This window comes from Acomys minous (assembly GCF_964271855.1).
Source record: "Acomys minous genome assembly, chromosome: 1".
NCBI classification, from domain to species: Eukaryota; Metazoa; Chordata; class Mammalia; order Rodentia; family Muridae; genus Acomys; species Acomys minous.
The window spans coordinates 1549642-1570812 of NC_140483.1; positions in this window are offsets into that span (position 1 = coordinate 1549642).

The window sequence follows — 21171 nt, forward strand, 5'->3', positions numbered from 1 at the left end:
TTTCCTTTTAACTGACCAGATTAAGTCTGTCACCACTTTGTTGCCATGTTTTCTGCTTCTCAAACACAAATCTTTTATTTCAGGTTATAGTTTCTAATTATCCAGGCCTCATCGAAGTTTGTCAGAAACCATGTTATCAATTCAATTCAAGTCCATTTAGCTTAAAAATAATAAAAAGTGCATAACACAAAATATTTATATGCTGACATAAATATAAAAAAATCGTGAAACATGGCACACAGTATATCACAGCATTTGTGTAATTATGAGTAAACTTTCCTACTGAGGCATCACAACAGGTGTCTAAGACACAAAGTGGGAACACCCCAGGCTAGTGTTGGAGCTGAGACACTCAGCTACAAATCACTGAAAGCAAGCTGCCACCAAGAAAAAAGTGCACCCCCTTTACTGCACCCCCTGCTGGCTGTCCACCTTCCTGAAGCCCTTTATAAAACAACTGACTTCACTGATTTCTTTGTCAGCACATGTATGCTCGCTCAGTTGCCTGATCTCTGTCTGGTGCAAACTGAGAAAAACAAAAGAAAGAGAAGGCAGGTACATGTGTCTGTCTGTCAGAGAAGGCAGGTACATGTGTCTGTCTGTCTGTCTACCTCTCTGCACATCAACGGTGGTGTCTGGATTCCTACCTCGCCATGTGTCCATGTGTTTATCCATCTCTGGGTATATTTGTGGCGATGTCAGCATTTTCCCATCTCTTTGTGTTCATGGAGGTGTTTCGTGTGTCTTTCTGTGCATGTCCATTAGCATGTGTGTATATCTGTCTGTCCTTCTCTGTATGCTGATGAGGCCTGTCTACTTCTGTATGTACAAGAAGGTGTGTGTGTATCTGTCTGTCTATCTCTGGGTATATTTGTGAAGGTATGCACATGTTTAATGTTACCCACCTCTGTATTTGTAAACACAGACAAATGTGCATATAGACACATGTCTGTCAATCTATGTGTATGCATGGAGGTATTTGCACATGTGTGTGCCTTTCTATCACTCTTTGTCTCTCCTAAGAGTAGGTGTGTGTGTGTGTGTGTGTGTACACCTGTCCATCTTGGTGAATCTGTTGACTGTACATATAAAGCTAGTGTTCACAGTGGAGATGGTGATTCTAATTCTATGTTCCTGGTAGGAGTGATGTGAACCTTCAGAGCTCCTGTGGCATTTCCCCCAGAGGGTAACTCCAGTCGCTCCTTACTTGAGGTGCAGAGAGCCAGTGGACATTCCACAGAGTCTGCTAGACTGATGGCCAGGAAACAGAAGGCCAGGCTCTTCTGCGGTGCCGTTGGCCTGCGTGATCACTTGGATGGTGACCTTGGTGAGACAGACCAGGTTTCCCCATCGTCTTCTTTATCTATAATGCAAACTGAAGACTCCCCTTCTGTCTACTTCATTAGAAGTGCTCATAATCACGGAGATCCTTGGGCGACTGTGAATCAATGTGTACTTACAGACTTGTTATTCCCAGGTACCTGAAGATGGAATTGACAAGTTCCACATTGCAGACAGGGATTGCCACAAACATGGTGTTCGTTCAGTTGTCTCTGACCTCTGACCTGAGTTATCCAAGGTACTCACATGGGGTATTTATTTTACACTAGTCCCTAGAAGCTTTTTGCTTCTGGCAATGCCACAGACACCCTTCCTCCAAAAGGCTTTGAAGAATGATCTATGAAGGAAGCTACGAAACATCTTAAGATCAATTGCTGTAATTATCTTCTGAATAATTTTCTACCATTATTCAGCCTGTACATATTGTACATGAAAAGCTATGTTCAGCCAAACCAGAGCTTGCTGGGTCTGGGATTTACAGCTCACTGTGCAAGAAGATTTAGAAGGCAACCCCTAGGAAATCCATCTGGAGATGGTTGAAAGGATAAAGGAAAATATAAGTTCTTTTAATCTTAATATTCTTTATGCTCTGCTCATTATGATTAGATATATCTTCTAGTTAAGCCCTCGACAAAAATAGAACTGGCAATGAAAAGACGATTTATTTTCTTTCTATTGCTAAGGGAAAATAGCACACATAAAAATAATAATAACACTATAAATGCAGCAATGCTTAGCTATTTAGAGAGCCATCCAACATCTCCCATTTGCAGAATTTGAAGAATAAAGAAAAGAATCCCTCTTAGACCATGACTGAAGAACAGAAAATACTAGCTGACTTCTTGTCCTTTCTGGTACTTTGTAGACACTCAAATGTTCCCTTTATCTTTAACATGTAACAGAAAGAAAAGCATCACTGTTTCCATTCCTGTCTTCTTCTTACTCCCAAGGGACATAGCTACAAGGTGGAGCTTGAGGCTACTGAGAAATATCAGGAGAGCTTCCTTCCTCATTAGGATTATTACCAAGGCAGGGGTAGAAGGAAAATGAAATCCAGTACGTTTGTACTGTGCTGATTATTAATAGAAACGAGCTTTGACTCACACAAGACAGTAAATGCCTCTGTCCCAGACCTCAGCACACGAGTGAGAGGTCAGCAGCCGCTGGATGATACATTTTAGCAGCAAATTTCTTCTAAGTCAAAGGCGATGCTTCTTCCCCAGGAGTGGATCCTATGAAGGCAAGAGTGCTTTCTGGTTTTGTTTTGTTTGCTTTGGTTTGGTTTTTAAAATCAAACTCCAGGTTGCTTAGGCAATAAAAAACCACAATAAGTTTCTATAATAGCATAATTCATTCTGAGGATTAGACTAGGTCCGGGTTATTTACCTGACAACGTTGGCTTGGGCAAGGTTGCTGAACTGTCTTGAAATCAAGTATCTGAGATGCAGCCATGGAGGGTGACTGCTCTGTAGCTAGGAATGTATGCTCCTGGCCCAATGCAGCTCCGTGCTGTGCTGACATAAGAGAAAGGACCCACATATGTACCCAGGAAAAGACACAAGGTTTCACCAGTACACAGAACCCCTCTCTCCAGCCCACGATGGATGTAATTATGAGCGATACTGAGAAAGTTGGATAAGGGAAGCCAGGGTGAGTGTTTCACTGTCTCCCGCAGGACCCCCGGGTTGAGGCATCCTGACAGAGCTTTGCTTCCCAGCATGATCACTCTACTTCCTCTCATCCTGCGGAACTTGGAATGGCTTCTGGTAGAGTCACAGGCTGCTGCATCTGAAGTGGTCCTAGAGGTCAGCAGGTCCAACCCTGTGAGACGCAGACCCGGCATCGGTGTCCTCTTACGCTCCAGGCTTTTGCTGGCAGCACAGGCCCAGCTCACCAGCTCACAGTGGGAGTTTAAAGCAAGCTGACTAAACGGCCTTGCTCGGTCTTCAGACCCATATGCTGAGCATTATACAAGTTGCTTACATGTGTCTGTGACCAAAATATGTGACAGAGCAGCTTCAAGGAAGAGGATTGTTCTGGTTAGAGATTCGGTGAGCTCGGTACAAGTTTTCATCCGTCTGCATGCATTTGGGCAAAACATCACCATGGCCAGAGCTTGCCTTGAGAGAGAGAGAGCTGCTCCATCATGGCAGAGAAGAAGCAGAGAGTACAGTGGGAAGGAGCCAAAGACAAGACACCTCTCCAAGAACGCGTCCCTGTGACCCACCTCGTCCAGCTATGCCCAGCTTCCTGAAGCTTCTACTGCCACCAAAAGTAGTGCCATCAGCTGAGGACAAAGCGTTTAATATGATCCTAAGGAAGACACTTCATAGTCTCAGCACCATGAAGTGTCGGTGGGTTTAAACATCAGAAGGTGAGACTACAGCAGGATCCAGACTTGAGATCACTCTCACATTCCTTATAGAAAACGAGAATGGGAAAAATTAATTAAAATAAAAAAGAAAGAAAAAGAGAATGGATCTTTAAATAATTAAATCTTTGGATAACTTGTAAAGTTCTGGAAGTAATTTCAGATTTCATCTCATTGGGCTGTGTATGTGTATTCACAGGTGCATGAATGCATTTTTGTTGCTTGCATACGTATATACTGTATGAATGTATTATGTATGTGTATACGTGTGTGTGTGTGTGTGTGTGTGTGTGTGTGTGTGTGTGTGTGTGTGTTTGAGACATTTCTGAAAGTGCAAGTCTTCTTAACCAGTGGGGTTGAAATACTCCCATTGTGAGGTTGGCTCTCATGATGTGAAACGTTTGGGAATTTTACTCACTCTCTCCAATGGCCACAGCTCTCCAAAGTATGAAATACATACCAATGCTGTCAAAGTGGAAAAAGCCCTAAAATCTGAGGATAATTACACATATCAAGCTAATTACCCAGAAGCACTATTAGCTAATGAGATTAGCCAGAAGCCCTGTCCAGCATTGATTAATCAAAGACTAATGCCAGCACACCTGCAGTGAGGAGGCTCCTGGTTCTGGACACGAGAGTAGCGAGCTGGTGTTTGGAAATAGTGAGCATTTGTACTCCTGCCATCCCCCAGGTTTACAGGAAGCAGAAGTCATTTCAGATTAATGCTCAGTTGGGGGGGCTGAGACAGACTATAAATCCAACAGTTATGTCACTCTAGACAAAAGAAACTCAGTCTGTGGCTCAATTTCCTCCTTTAAAAAATGGAAGCACTCATAATCTATGTCCATCTAGTTCATAAGATTGTGAGAAATTATTTTTAGGGCCATGCATAATCTTAGCTCCAAGCAAGCACTTTGGTGCTTAAAATAGCAAGCTAGTCAAAAGCCTCAATTGTGAAGCACCCTGCTGGCAGCTGCCTTGTCTGTCACTGGGAGAGAAGATCATGGTGAGAAGGCTTGCCAACAGTTTACAAAAGGCAAGCAACTGCAAAGGAGATCAAATAACGGAGTATAAAAAGATAGTAAGTCCAGGGCTAGAGGTAACCTACTGGTTAAGAGTCCTTATACTCCTGCAAAGGACCAGGATTCAGTTCCTAGGACCCACATAAGAAGCTGACAAGCCTCTGTTCCAAGGACTTGACATCCTCTCCTGGCCTCTGTAGGCAGCAGGCACACGTGTGGTATGCATTTATACATTAAGGCAAACATTTATACACATAAATTTAAAAAAAATATTTAAAAGCTATACAACTAGTCTTTTTGGGAGGAGATTCAAGATAGGGTTTCTCTGTGTGTAGCCTTGGATGTCCTGGACTCCCTTTGTAGACATAGCTGGTTTGGAACTCAGAGATTTGCCTGCCTCTGCCTCTCCGAGTGTTGGGATTATATCTGTGTGCCACTGCTCCCAGTTACAACTAATCTTATATCAAATAATTGCAAATAATCATACAAAGAAGACTTCACTTTACTCATAATTTAAAAAAATAAAAACTATACAAATCTTTTGCCATTACAGAAAAGCTCAATCATTTGAGTGTTCCTGAAGCTCATAGGCACCATAAAGGCACAATGTTTATGCCTTTATGTTAGGAAAATTGCTGAAGAATCACCATATAATTCCAAGATTCCAACAGTAGAGCGCATTGTAGTTTGCTTTTCTGGATGATTCTGCTTCTCCTGGACACATACGGGGGCTTTTCGATGCATGTTCAGAAGTATCGTTAGGCAGACGGTCTTCTGGAGTTGTGATGTACCAGCAGGAAGAATTCAGTTGGTAAAGGGCTGGGAGAAAGAACTGATGTCACTGCATACTGTGGAAAAATCTAAATGCTTTGAACTTCAAAGAGTCTTAGTAGGGGGAAATTAGCCAAATTTCCTTTCAGTTGAATGAGGGATTTTTATTTTCCAGTGTAAGGAATCTGAAAAAAAAAAAAAAAGGCGGTGGGGAGGGGGAGGGGATGAAGCAGGAACAGTCTGTGATGAGATCCTCAAGCAGAGGCCTCTTAAGTTGTCTAGAAGATGCTGTGATAGAGATCGTTTCCCTTTTTGTATCAGGAAAATAGACTTAACATCCTAGATATGTTTTCATCCTTTCTAAAAGACAGTTATTATGGTAGCTTTTCAAAAAAGACTCTTTTATATAATAAATTCCATCCTTGGTGTAGAAATAAAATTTTTATTACTGCCACTATCACTTTTTACAAATAAAGTGTGTGTGTGTGTGTGTGTCTGTCTGTCTGTCTGTCTGTGTACATACATGTACACGCCTGTACATTCTTGGAGGCCAGAGGATAGCTTGTTGGAAATAGTTCTCTTTCCACTTAAATTATGGAAAGTAAGGAGCGAGAGCTAGAGACAAAAGAATATACAAAAAACCACGAGGCTGAAAAGATGCCTCAGTTAGCTGCATACTTGCTGCGTGAGCTACATGAGCAGGGGACCTGTCTTTCCTGGCAGGCACAAGTAACTGCAGCATTGGGAAGGCAGAGACAGGCAGATCCCTGGGGCTTGCTGGTCAGTTGAGACAGGGAGGCACTTGGTCAGCAGGAGACCCTTCCTCAAAGACCAAGGTGAAGAGAGTTTGAGGAAGACAGCCAGTGTTGACCTCTGGCTTTCACATACACTTGTACCTGCACACACAAATGTACACACAAAGAATAGATGGAAAATAAATGTGGATTATCATTGTGTAAGGCACAGTAAGGAATTAAAAACTTTCTGTGCTTTATTGGCCTTTAATAAACTAAAAAAGATTGAGCATCCAGATGGAAAAAATAAGGCCTACGTAAAAAATAAATCCAGGTCCGTAATTAAGGAAGTCGCCAAGTAGAAAGATAAAACCAATGGCCACAGTATGCCTACTAATTTTTTGTCTGTTTGTTTTTGCCTTTGTTTTATTACTGTTGCAATTATCTGAGAGAATAATTTTAAAAGAGGAAAGATTTATTTGGTCTCATTATTAAGAGGGTTTTAGTCCATGGTCAGTTGGCTTCATTGTTTCTGGACCATGGTGAGGCAGGAGGGCCAGGAAGAGCAGAGATGCATGCCTCAAAGCATCTAGGAAGAGCAGAGATGCGTGCCTCAAGGCATCCAGGAAGAGCAGAGATGCTTGCCTCAAGGCATCCAGGAAGCTGAAGAGGAACATAGGATAGGATCAGACACAAGACACAACAAACACCTCCAGGGACCTCCATGTAAGCCCATGCAGACATGACATAACACTTTAGCACAGAGCTGCAAAGGCTCATGTCCCCCCGCCCCATAATGCAAAATACATTTAGTCCATCTCCATGGTCTTTGGGGTCTTAGTTGCAGCATGTTTAAAAAAAAAATGCAAGTCCAAACTCTGTTCTCACATTCGAAAGAATTTTAGCTCTGAGACTGTAAAGATCAAAGAGAAAAATCACATGCCTCTGACACTCAATGGCCAGACAGGCACAGGACGAGCATTTCCAGCCCTAAAGAATTGCATCGTAGATAGGACGGATAGGACCAAAGCAAGACTGAATGAAGCCCAGTAGGACAAAGTCTGACTCACATAACTCCATAGCTGGCATTCAGGGCATCTCATTTCATGATTATGCTCCCTGGAGATCTAGCAAGCACAGCAGCTACAATATACAGCCATTAAAAAATAACCCAGGCAGCATCCCAGACACCAGACTGCTGACTCTCTGCTGTCCTGTACGAGCTGGTCACCTCCCTAGTGTAACAAGCCTGGTTTTATGTATTTGAGGCTGTGTACTTCCTGTCTCCCCAGAATGCTGCTATTCTGCGTTCACGTGTTCGCACCAGCTGAGCCCACAGCACACTATTGTGCTCCTCAGGACGACAAGGTCTGCAGGGCCATCTCTACCATGTTTTGTTTCACTAGACGGCATCTATCCTCCTATGGGATGCAGATAGTCTCATTTCTTAAGGTATAGAATTAAGTTACAAAGTTCCTTATGTCGTGTTATCATCTATAGGCTAAAATTCACACACCAGCCCACTTCACAAGCAACTGGAGCTGCAGTAGGAGCTGCAAACTCTTTAGAAAGAAAGATGAGCAACCTAATGACAGCCTTGTCTGACACTGATGCTGGGACCTGGCCTCCTGGGACCTATTTCCTTGTTTTCCACCATGGAAGACAGGTGGTTTTGCACTTTTTTCTTTCTGCTTTCCCCCTTCCATTTTCCAGTAGTCCAATCCTCTTTTTACTTTCTTACTGTGAGACAGTCTCATTAAGTTGCCCAGGCCGTCCTTGAACTCACTGTAGCCTAGGCAGCTCTTCAGCTTTTGATTCTCCTGACTTAGCCTCCCAAGAGGCTGGGACAACAGAATGACAGCCTGTACCACAGGGTCTGGCTTAATCATTTCTATAAATTCTTCCTAATGAAGCAAATGAGATGCTAATCATAACTTACACTTCATGGCCCTTGTTTTAGTCACCTGTCTCATTCCTGTGATGAGATGCCTGACAAAGAAGCTTAGGAAAAGAAGGGTTAGATCTCCGTTCAAGAGTAGAATCCATCACCATGGGGGGGGGGAGGTGGAGGGGTTGGGAGGGGGGCGATTATGGCCACAGGAATATAAGACGACTGAGCACATCCATCGCATCCAGTATCAGGGAGCAGAGAGGTGAACGCTGATGATCAGCTTGCTTGCTCCTCTTATGAGACCTGGAACTCCCAGGTGGTGGGATGGTGCTGACCACATCCAGGATGTGTCTTCTCTCCTCTATGAATATAATTTAGACAATCCCTCACAAGCACTCCCTGAGACTTGTTCCATAGCAATTAATCGTCAGTCTCCTCAGGCTGGCAACCAAGATTTACCACCACAGCCCTAGTTATAGCTTGAGAATATGTTATTGAGCTAAGTAAGTTTATGCTGATGAACTTTTACACTTGAGAAGATGGTTCTCAGGGATTGCACAGTCTTTTTTCTGTATCTAAGGTTTGATGACAACCTGTGATAACAATTATAAACAGAAAGCTAAGTTGTATTTTTATTTTACTCCGTCTGTCAGCTTTCTTCGTCTATTTCACAAGAAACAAATAGTCGTGGGTTTTCCTTCAGTCAGTCTCTCTACTCTCTAACATTTGCTGTACTTGAGGAAGAGGTTAAGAGAGCAGAAATGTGGAAATTAACCTGCCAAGAACATAGGGACACATATCAGACCTGGTGAGGGAAAGCAGGAAAAGTCAGAGAGAAAAGAACTTACTGTACTGGGCTTTTGTTTCTGCCTTAGAAAATTTGGAGTTCCTGTTTGCAAATGTCTTCAACGAAGACAATAAAAACATGTCAGAAATGTAAAATATCAGTCCGCTCCTCATACCTGCTTTTAAAAATTGCTCTTTGATTGAATCCACAGGGAACAGCTGAAGCAAAGCAATGGGCCTTACACAATGAAATACTTAAATATGATGGGGAAAGGCCAGTGTTTGAAGCCCTGGAGTGAGGTATTTATTCACAGCATTCTGAGGCAAGGGTGAGCAGGTGAGCTGGCAGGAGAGGGGGAAGGGAGGGCCGCAGGATGGTGGAGGCAGAGTTATGGTATGTAAGAGCAAAACCATTTAAAAATAAAATACCCCGAAGTCAGATTCCTTTCTGTAAACCTGCAGGGACCCAATAAAAAGCTGCGACTAAATGAAAGTGTTACCAAAGCAGATGGAGAAAAACATCAGAAAAATCAAATGACACATTTGAAAGGGCAAAACATCAATATTACTAAAGAACTGATCAGATATGTCGTTTTGAAAGGCAACCAAAGCAGCCAAATCGTGAAATGCGTTAAAATGGGGAATGGGATGGGTGCAGGTCTGGCTCCTGCCATGCAGAAAATCAGATGCTCTGTGGGAATACATGAATAGAAGGGCAGACAGGTTGGGCCTACGCACGTTCAGAAATTGTCACAAAAACATATCAAAATGATGGACCATGCTAAGAGGAGTATTTGTTCCAGCCAAGGGGACTTTTGCAGGTCTCTGGGCCCGGCAGCCTGATGCTCTTTGCAGCTTAGCTCTGTTATCTCTTTGGCATTAGCAGTTACAGAACCCAAGGTTAGAACTCCAAGTTCAAGACTAAGAGGATGATGTAGCTTTAATGGTGGAGACTGTATATCAGCAGCCTGTCTGTGGGTACTATCCACAGCCCTCATGAAATGTGTTTGCACCTAAACTCTGATCACTTTGACCAGAATTGGTCTTGGGCAGCAAAGAAATAAGTTCTTAGGGGCTGGGAACTGCTCAGCAGGTCAAGTGTTTGCTTATGGCCCAAGAATAAGAATGAGGATCTGACATCAGTCTCCAGCACTCTTGTAAAAATGACCTAGGGATGAACCAGGTGTGGTGGCACACACCCTAACCCCAGCAATTGGGAGGCAGTTCAGCTTGAGATATATATATATATATATATATATATATATATATATATATATATATATATATATATATATAGTGTGTGTGTGTGTGTGTGTGTGTGTGGTGTGTGGTGTGTGTGTGTGTGTGTGTGTGTGTGTGTGTGTGTGTGTGTGTATGTGTGTGTTCCAGGAGAGCCAAAGCTACATAGTGAGACAATTGTCTCAAAGGGAAAAAAAAAAAGAATCCAAGGATGCTGGAACATAATTTCAATCTCAATGCTAGGAAGTAGATCCTTGGGGCTTGTTTGCAAGAGAGAGAGAGAGAGAGAGAGACAGAGACAGAGACAGAGACAGAGAGACAGAGACACAGACATAGACAGAGAGACAGAGAGAGGGGAGAAGAGAGACAGAGAGAGAGAGACAGAGAGACAGAGAAAGAGAGAGAGACAGAGAGGGCGCAAACTGTGTAGGATGGGGACCGGATATTGAGCCGGCAAGCCATAAACAAATCACTAAGTGTGCACAATAGCTGAGTCATTTGAGACCATCACCAGAAGCCTCGGATAGGGCTATGACAAGGTGTGGGAAAGACATATTAAATGAGGAGTTATGGAAGAGGAAGAAGAGCTGGACCTGGGTCTCAGCCCCTACTCTCTGCTGTCAGGGCTTGCTTCTACACCTGGAATTCAACTCGGAGTTCATCCTGCTTTCACACCTGAATTCAACTCAGAGTTCATCCTGCTTCTACACCTGAATTCAACTCGGAGCTCATCCTGGCACGGGGACTTACGCACTGTAAGGCTGCCAGCAATTTACTAAATCCCTCTAAGCCTCAGTTTCCTCATCTCCAAAATGAAGCTAGTGATCCTATGAACCACATGAGAGTCTTTGAAAGGATTAAGGAAAAAAATGCATACGAACAATTCGCAAATGCTGGGATGAGCACTCGGTAAATGAAAGCTCTGTGGTGGAAACCACCTCTTTGTTTAGTACAAACCTCTTCAGATTAAAAACGAAGCAGGGAAAGGAGACCTCAAAAGTGGACGCCCCCAAACAGGGCAACACCCTGGAGGACCAGAGTGTCCTACCTTCCTCTCCCGAGCTTACACTCATTTTTCCTCTCCTTCATTTTTGGCAGGACAACGTTCTCTCTACAGGGTCTAATAACTCTGCCTCTCAATGCCTCTCCTCTTTAAAAAGAGGAATGAGTGCACAGCTTGCGAGAGAACTATGCCTGGGAGTGAGGGGATATGTTGGTGTGTAGAAGTCCTCACCCTGTCACATGCAGCCAGAGGGTAGCTTATGAAGGACACCCCTGAACTACCTGGCAGATGTGCATCCTGTTCACACACAGCCCACACACAGGTCATGTGGATGGGAGACAGCACTTCTGGCAACAAGAACTCCAGTTAGAGGAGAGTAAAGCAGCCGCCTCCTCAATCCCCAGATGAGGCTGAGTCTGCAAGGACGGTCAGTAGGACGGAGCAGGAGCTATCGCTTTCCCTTCTGTGTAAACAAAGAATGCTTTCAAAGGATCCTTGGGAAGAAATTAGTATTTCATTTTTTAAAATTTCTTAGTGATAAGATAGAGAACTGGGAGTGAAGGAGAAAGAGAACACACGTGCCTAGAGGGAAAGAATTGATAATGCAAAAAGATGTACGTGACCTCAGCTGTTCAATTTTAAGCCTCTCTGCCTTAGGAGCTGTCTGGGACACATGAGTACTGAGGAGTACTCCAAAGCTATCTGCCTGAGGGCCAGCTAGTGTTGAGTAAGTCAGGGTGCTCTAAACTCCCCGAGACTAAGGACTGTCATCTGGTCCAGAACCAGAGCCAGATGTGCATCAACAGGTCTGGATGTGCTTGAACACTGGTTAGACTTCCAGGCCACCTGGCTCCAAGGTAGGCAAGGCTGCCTCTCATCATGTGTGGTGGTCCCCCCAATACTGAGAGCTGGCTCACTCGCTCTGCTCTTTTCTTTCTCTGGCACGCACTCTCTGCAGGTAGAAAGGTGTTTCCCTAAATCTGTAGATATACATTTTATGGTAACAACTTAGACCCACTGAGGTCCACGTTTCTGTTGTATGCTACTATAAAGCCATTGTCACCAGCTGGCAGTTAAAGATGCCCACATCCACCAACATAGCAACTGCCTAGTCTATAGCTCAGTCTACACAGGCTCCGTTTAAGTGACATGATTTTCTCTAAGTACTATGACTTGGCCATCAAGCCCGATCTGTCCAGCTGGGTTCTCTGGGAGGAAGTCACAGGGCTTAGATAGAACCCAGAATGGTTCTGAGAGGCAGCACACGCAGACCAGTCTCCTTGCTTTAGAATCAGACTCCATCCATCATACCTCCCACCCACTTCTGGTCTAACAGTGAAGGCCAGCTGCTACCACCCAAGGCTGACTGTGCCCACACTGGATTATTATAATGCATGTGACTAATAGGGCCAACGCTGTCGGAACATGGCGGGATGAGATGGATCTGTGCAATAACAACGAAGACTCTCGCGTTTAGATATCGCCTTTACTTTCTAAATGTGTTCACATCTGTTATGTCATTTTCTTGTCCCAATACCCCTGAGAATGATGGATCCTTCAGACATAATGCTTGTTTTATTCAGATGCAAAAACTGGCAGGCAGACTGAAAGGGCTTTCCAGTGATCCTTGTGGCAAGTGGGCAGTCCTGGGCCCTCTAAACGGCCAGACCTTAGCAGGATCAAATAGGTTGGTGCTTTACAAAAAGAGCAAAGGCTTCCCCCTTTTAGGTGGTTTATTCCTATCCACTAGTCCCTGATTTAGAATGAAAGCGAAAATTGTCATTTTTTTTTCCTTTCCCCAGCAGACTGTAATAGACTGAAGTTGTTGCTTTTACTTCTGTGTAGCGTGTTCCTCCCTTCTTCCCTCTTCTACTTGACATGTAAATTTGATGTTTCCACCCAATGAGTCAATCAGAACAGAATGCTAATTTATTAAGCAAATGTATAAAAGCTGCCAGTGTACTACACCCGTGACTGTGATTGACACAAGAACAAAACAGCAGCAAAGTCTAAGCCTCCTCAGCTGAGGCCATCACAAAGAGAAAACACAATGTATCTTTGAGGCTCATCAGCTTTTTATCCAGTTCTCCCATTATCTACTCAGAAGAAGACACAGAGGAGAAGAGCCAAAAGCCGCACTGCAGAGCAAGACGCCCAACGGCTCACACACCATTCTGCAACATTCCTGAAATGTGCTCATGTTGAGGTAGTGGAACCCCGTCAGTGGGGTATCAGGGTGTCCAAAACTTATTTAGTGTTGTGCTATATTCCTCTTTTCTTTCTTAGTTCAAATTGAATATATTTTAAGAGATATGAAGTGGGCCTTTTAACAACAAAATTTAGTCCTATTATACAATTACTTTGTCATGCAGGACTTGCTAGGGAAAAAAAAAAAGATTATGAGGCAGAGAATGGGATGGCTTAAAGTATTTTTCTTTTTATTGAAAAAAAGAAAAAAGGTTAATGACTCAATTTCTTTCCCCTCTGGAACTCAAAACTGTTAAGGCACACCAAGTGTTCCTCATTTCTGGATAATAAAATAATAATGTAATTAACAATTAAATAGCACACTATCATAAGAAATTATTAAACTTACTTGTGAAAGGAAGTAAAAACCATACTATTTTAAAGAATGTTAAAATGAGATAATTATTATCTAGCTTAAAAGTAAAAGCTAAATTGTCCCAATGTGCTTTCTGCCCTTGCCTGATTGGTATTTTTGGAGTTGCTGACTCTGTACGGTCCCTGAGGCTGTGGATGGGTAGTTACAGGCTAAGGAGGATTCCAATTCCACAGCTCTGTCTTCTACCCTGACCTCACGCCAGCTTCTCCTGCTGCCCTCCCTGTATAGAGTGTCTGCCCCTCTCACTGCACTCCATGAGAACAGCATCTGCCCCTCTCACTGCACTCCATGGACACAGCGTCTGCCCCTCTCACTGCACTCCATGGACACAGCGTCTGCCCCTCTCACTGCACTCCATGGACACAGCGTCTGCCCCTCTCACTGCACTCCATGGACACAGCGTCTGCCCCTCTCACTGCACTCCATGGACACAGCGTCTGCCCCTCTCACTGCACTCCATGGACATAGCGTCTGCCCCTCTCACTGCACTCCATGGACACAGTGTCTGCTGGCCATACAGGCTGCTTTCATTGCCCTGCCCTCTGGATCCAGTGCCTCCTGGCCATGCAGCGTCTTGAGGTGCTGTCTTTTGCCTACCTCTCCTTGACTCTAACAAGCAGCCGAGACCACTGACTTATTTGGCTCACAGTCTGGGAGGTTTCAAGGCCATTATCAACTGACCCTGCTGTTTTTGAGTTTATCGTGAAGCTGTGCATTGTGGTGAAAGTATGCAGAGAGCAAAGCCAATCAGCATAGCTAAGCACAAAAGAGAGAGAAAATGAGGTGAGGATTCCTCAGTCTGTGTTGAAGGTTAATTCCCAGGCACCTGAAGAAGACCTCACACTAGGCCCTGCCTCTCTCAGTCACTTCCCGAGAGGAAACTTGGGAGAGCAAACCTGTACCACACGCACCTTTCAGGGATCCTCTGAAGTAACAGTCTGAGCACAGTCCTTAGAGGACACTCGTGGAGATGAGGTGCATCAATCTGACAGCAAAGACTGTGGCCATCCCATGGGGATGAAGTGCATTGCTCTGAGAGCAAAGACTGCAACCATCCCATACCTGGATTGTCGAATGAGTCTACTGATGGTCTCACTGGGTCTACTTTTGTCTCCTCACAGAAGCCGTGGGCTCCATCTGAAATGCCGATCTGATAGCATAATGCTTGTCACCCTTCAAGGGCCGACTTTGTCCCTAGGAAGTCTTCTCAGTGACGTTGGGTAGCCTTCTAGAATCCTCTCAGGTTTGGCCAGACCCGGTGTATTCTTACCTACCTTTCACATCAGCCTGACAAAACTCTGACCAGAAACAGCCCCAGGAAGAATATATTTATTTTTGACTCATTGCTCCTGAGGACTTCAGGCCAGGATGATGCAGAAGGCATGGAGTCCAGTTAAGTGTGGGTGTTCAGTGGCATTGGTGGAGGCAGCTTACACACTGCTGGACCAGGAGATAATGTCCGAAGCCAGATATAACCAAGGATTAAAAAGAAAACCTCCAAAAGACCACACCAAGATACCTACTTTTACCAACCAGGTCCCACCTTACCCAATGCCTAAAAGCTCTCAAAATAGCATTACCGACTGAGCTTGGAGCATCCAACAACTCATAGAGGACACTTTAATTCAAACCATAACATTCCACTCAAACCTCAAAGTCCCATGGGCATGTCACAATGCAAACTGCATTAAGTATAACTTTAAGAGTATCTAAAGCCTCAACAGTTGCAACATTATCCAAACCCTGAGCCGGAACTCTCCTCTGATCAATCTCAGTCTATTAATAGACTCCACCTTTTAACTTTGAGGCCCATAAAAATTTTTTTAAAGTAAAGTATATACTTCTACAATACAATGGCACAGATTAAAATTGCCATTCCAAGAGGCAAGATGAAACCAAGACTGAAAGCCAACAGGGAAAACACTAAATCCTACAGCTCCATGTCCGACATCTAGGACACATGTGGTGCCAATGATGTAGGGAGCCCACCCACATATTTGCCATGGCCTATCTGCTGGGCTGCCTCCAAGTTTTCCTTGGCAGACATCCCATGTTCCTGGCATCTCTAACGTCCTGGAGCCTGGCAACTTGGGCACCAATCTTACAGCTTCGTGCCAGTGTCTCTCAGGAGCGTCCTGTGGACAATGTGACCCTGGCACGCCTTGCCTGGCCTCACAAGCTTTTCTCCTGACCGTTGGTAGAGGTTTCCGTGATCTTATAGCCCTTGCATTCTGCACACCTGCAAGACCATCATCACCAGGTTTAAAATGCCAAGACCTGCTGCCAGCTTGCGCAGTAATCAGGTTCCTTGGGACCCGCTGAGGAGGCCTCTGTGTGCTTTGGTGGGTGAACACAGGAAAACATTTACCTAAGTGATTCTTTGTGAGTGTAACAAACTTAAAATATTCTGTTTTCAAAGGAAAGTCTTTCAAATCAGCCTGAAGTTTTGTACAAGGGAGCCTTCAGATGAGTAATTCCCGAAGTGCCGTTAAGGGACCTCTGCTAATCTCCAGTGAGAAGTGCTTAGCTGCTCTTCAGTGGTGCTGGTCTCTCTACCTGACTAGTTAGTATTTTATCCAATATCATGCGTCTTTTCAGGACAAGCATGTAAGGCAAACTGTAGACGAATCTTTGCCAGAACATAGTACCAGTGATTGTGGGTACAATTTCTAATTGTGTTTTTATGTCCGTTTGATACCTCATGAGCTTAGTCATCCTTGACTACATCTATATCAGCATCTGGGTTCCTGGCTTCCCACAGCATCACTGCTTAAGCTCTGCTTACATTATAGAGATTTTCTAGGCTTTATCTCTAGGCTTTTCCACGTCCTTCCAGCAATCCAGCTCCAAAGGACCATGCGGCCAGGTGCAATCAAAGCAGCACCCTCACTTTTTTATAACAATTTTCTGTCTTTGTTGCTTTTTGAACAGCTGTGGCAAACTGCTTGACAAGAACAAGTGAAGAAAGTTTATTTGGACTCATAGCTTCTAAGAGTTTCAGTCCATCAAAGTAGGGGGGCATGGCAGTGTGGAACTGAAGAGGGGGACTTCATATCATAGCAAGTCAGGAGCCAGGGATCCACTGACCCTCTCCATATAGGCCTTTTCCCTCAGATTTTCCAGAACCTTCCTTAACAGAGTCACCATCTGGGAAGCAAGTATTCAAACAGAAGCCTGTGAGTGTCGCCTCAGCTTTGAGCCATGACATCAGATCCCCTCCTGCCAATTCTCGTTTGCCGTCACATGCCCTAGCTATGCAGGTGACAATGACTTGGCACCTTTTTAGGGAAAGAAAAATATTTTCCTTCACCTTCATACATCCTGATAGATAAATCCCCCCATATAAATGATATATTAAGGAAGAAAGTAGCCAGTGATGTATCAGTGTGCACAATTCATCTAAATACGGAAGACAGAGGAATCTGCACTGCTCTAAAATGTAACTTCGAATTTCAGCTGACGCAGGACCTCCCACACAGAGCAGTAAAACGCTAGGAGGGGACAGGACAGAGGAGAGGGCTTAGGGTGTAAAGGACTATCAGACAAAGGCTGGCTGGGGACACCCGTGTGCATCCTCCTGCTGCCGCCTCCAAGTCCACAAGCTCTTAGACTGCTTTGATTGGGTGGTGTCGCTTCCTCCCTTGGTTTTGCAAGCAGACAGAGGAAGAACAGATTTCTGCCTCTGTCCCTTCTCAGTTGGTCCATCCCTGCAGCCTCCGGTATCTGGGAATGGCCCATGCCGGCCCATCACTGGGCTGCTGTTGCTCTAAGGAAATAGCTGAGCCTGAGTATCTGATAGAACTCCCTGGTGCTGTAACTTGCAGAGAGAAAGAGTGCTGTGTGCTCCTATGGGAGGAGGAGGCGGTGAGAAGAAGCCAAATGCTACATGGAGCCTTTCTTACAAAGGAAAAAAAACTTGTGGACAAATCACAAATTGCCCTAAGAGGCCCTGTTTCCTTTTTGTTTTATTTTTATTTTTTAATTTTTGAGAATTTCATACACAAATATTGTATTTCCATCATTCCATCCCTCCCTCTCCCTTCAACTCCTGTGCTTCCATAATTTGTCACCTCTTCTTTTTTATTATTGTCACACATGCATGCATACATACATACATACATAATACATGCATACACACACATGCATATATATATATATACACATACATACATAATACATACATACATATTCTGCGGAGTCCATTTAGAGTTCCTCAGTTATATATATGTTTAGATCTGACCAATTGGAATTAAATAACCTATCAGGCAACTTGTGCTTGTAGAAAAACACTTTCTCTCTCTCTCTCTCTCTCTCTCTCTCTCTCTCTCTCTCTCTCCTTTTCTCCCTTCCTCCCTCTCTCTCTCCACTGATTGCTTATAACACTTCATTTAGGGGTAAAAAAGGCCCCATTTTTTAATACCATTGCTTTGGAGATTGAGTTGTAACATAGGGAACAGGAGCCATCTGCCCACACCGCACTTTCTCTGTATTCTTCCAAGTTTATTCCTGGCAACACCACTCACACATTAGTTCAACATCACCTTAGCTTTGAAGTTTCAAAGGGAAGGATAACGCCATCTTCCTCTATGCCCATAGTGCGTATGCGCAGAGCACTGCCACTCGACAGGAACACCTTCCTCTTACTCCAGTTGTTTCCTTGACTGATTTTCCTGTTTCTCTGGCTCCTTAATTCCCTTTCCCTTTTCCATCTCCATCTAACAGGGTCTGTGGGATGGGATGCCTGCAGAGGAACCAGTTGCTATGCCTGTCCCTAATGGAATGTCTTCTTCACACTCGACTGGCTGCATCTGCCTGGGACCTGGATTCTGACAGCTGTTTAATAAACCACATCAGCAGTGCACCAGCTTAAGACAGAATGAAAGTGAGAGCCTCACATTCCATTTCTACTCACTGATAACCTCCGATTTCATCATTTACCTTTTAATATAGCATTATTTCTCTACATCCCTCCCCACAACCAGCTGCCCTCTTCCCTTCGGTGTTGTAAAAGGACCCTTGCTTGGGGCTGGGGCTCTGCAGCCCCAGCATGTGTCCACCTGTATCAGCTAATGGCTGCTCAAGCACTCCAGACATCTGAGGAATCTCCCCCGCCCTCCCCCGCCCCCGCCCCCTTCTTCCAAATGCTTTGTATAATTCTCTGCTTGGCAGACAAAAAGCCACATCTCTCAGCCGCTTCTGCCCTGCTGGTCCTTATTTTATTGTAGGGTGCATTATAGTCGAGCGTGGTGGTGGTGGGGGTGGTTATCTTTTAAAAGGCCTTACATATTCCATCTCATTGAATAACAGAGACCAGAAGAGGAAGAGAAAAGAGAGAGAGGCTGTGGATGCTACAAAGGGCAGACAGAGATGAGTCAGTGTATACCCGATCCTTCCAAGCAGGGGGATGCATCTCCCTTTACAATAGAGGAAAGGGGAAGCAATTCCAAGCTGTAGCCCCAACCTTTCCTTTTATCTGCGCACTTAGAAGCAGCAGCATCACTGTCTTCTGGGGCGGGGCTGCTGACGCTGATGCTCCACCATCTGTCATTTAGCAGCTCAAAGAGGAACTAGACAGGAGGGAGCAGCACACTGCCGTGGAAGCCTGGCTCCAGCCGAGGGATGGCCTCTCATCCAAGCAGAGTGGAATTAGGTTTCAAAACTACCCGTGAGAAAGAAGGATGAGATGAAAAGTCGCTGATGCAACTGAAAATACCTCGGTGATAGCTGATGAGGGAAAGAGTGAGGCAAATAGGGCTGCTCAGAACACTTAAAGTGTCCCACTCCACACGCCTGTGGCTCCCTGGTTTCCCCCCAAGTCTCTGTTTTATTAACTTAGCTTCTTTTATGAGTACTTTAATAAACCTGGCTATTTTCTTTTCTGTGCAGGGAACATCATAAACTCCCCTGCTTTTAAAAATACAAATAAATAGCTCAAGGTCCTGAGCTCACCCTGGAGTCAGTAGGAGATAGGTAGGCGTGTGTGCAATAGCTACACCTAAGGGCTCCTTTTGAGAGTTCGACAGGCACCAGGGTCTCATCTGAAATCCAGCAGAAGTCTACAAAAGAGGGAGAGCTTTGGCGGGATTTGGGAGGCTGCTAATCCTTTAGGCCTGCTCATTTAACTTGTTTATATCTGGTGAATTACCCCTAATCCCTGCCCTTTGCCTGAGGCCAAGAAAGTTCTGTCTCCCTCCTTTGTGTAGCATGAGGGCTGAGTCTCCTCCACAAGCCCGGCATCTAGTCTGACCAGCCCATACCAGACACCACCAGATCTCCTGGAAAAGCTAGGAGAATATTCTCTCTCTCTCTCTCTCTCTCTCTCTCTCTCTCTCTCTCTCTCTCTCTCTCTCTCTCTTTCCTAATCCTACATATATGCATCAAGCCATTAGCAAGTCTCCTGGCTCTAGTTTAAAATTCAACCCACTCTTAGTGTGTGCTCTAACACCCTGCATTTGGCCCAAGCCACATGGATCATTTGCGTAGCTCTGGTAAGTCATGCCTACCCACTCTCTTCTTGCCCTCAGCCCCACTGTACTCTGGTTGTTCTTGAAGAAGGTGCTGGGAAGGTATTTGCTTACACCCTGCATGTTCCAGCTTACTCAGGGCAAAGCAGAGCCCTGGCTTGGTGGGCTGTTGTCACTCAGCTGTCCCTTGGGAACGATGGACTACCTGTCCCTTGGGAATGATGGACTATCTCGTTTGTTCTGGCCTGTTCCTGGGCCTGGAACACTCTCTGGAAATCTCATTTGTACCCACTCGTCCTTCTCAAGAGTCTCTTGATTACTCTTTCTGGATCATCTGTCTCATTCTAATGTGAGAAGACTCTGCCAGCATCCAGCATCCTCACCCCCTCCTCCCTTACCGTCTGCAGTAGCACTCTATACATCATAGAGTGTAGCACACTATACATTCCCTCTCCTCCCTATGGGGGCAGACTTCCTACTTGTTGGGCTCACGGCTGTTTCCTTGTGGTTAGAACAGAGCATAGTGCCAAACAGATACTAGATAAACTCTTATGGGATCACAGTTCTTTAAATTTAGAGGAAAATTCTGCGTTAGCATTGGGGGCAGGTTCCCAGGGGGGCACTGGACCCAGCTCCTCCTCTGAGATGGATGTTTGACGACCTTGGAGGGCAGTTTCAGGATCATCAGTCAACCACTGGCCATGACTCTCTTCTCTGTATTTCTTGTGCTTAGTGGGAGCACACCTGTGGGTGGTAAGGGAGACGCCTTGTCTGTGCAGCATCATTCCAGGGCACAAAGGAGTTGGCCCCCATACCTAAGCACAGTGGCTTCTCCCTGGTCCTTTGTCTTTGTGTTTGGCACCACAGAAGTCCTCAGAGCGGCCTAACCGAAAGTAGTGAGGGTGGAGCAGCTGCTGAGAGATCTG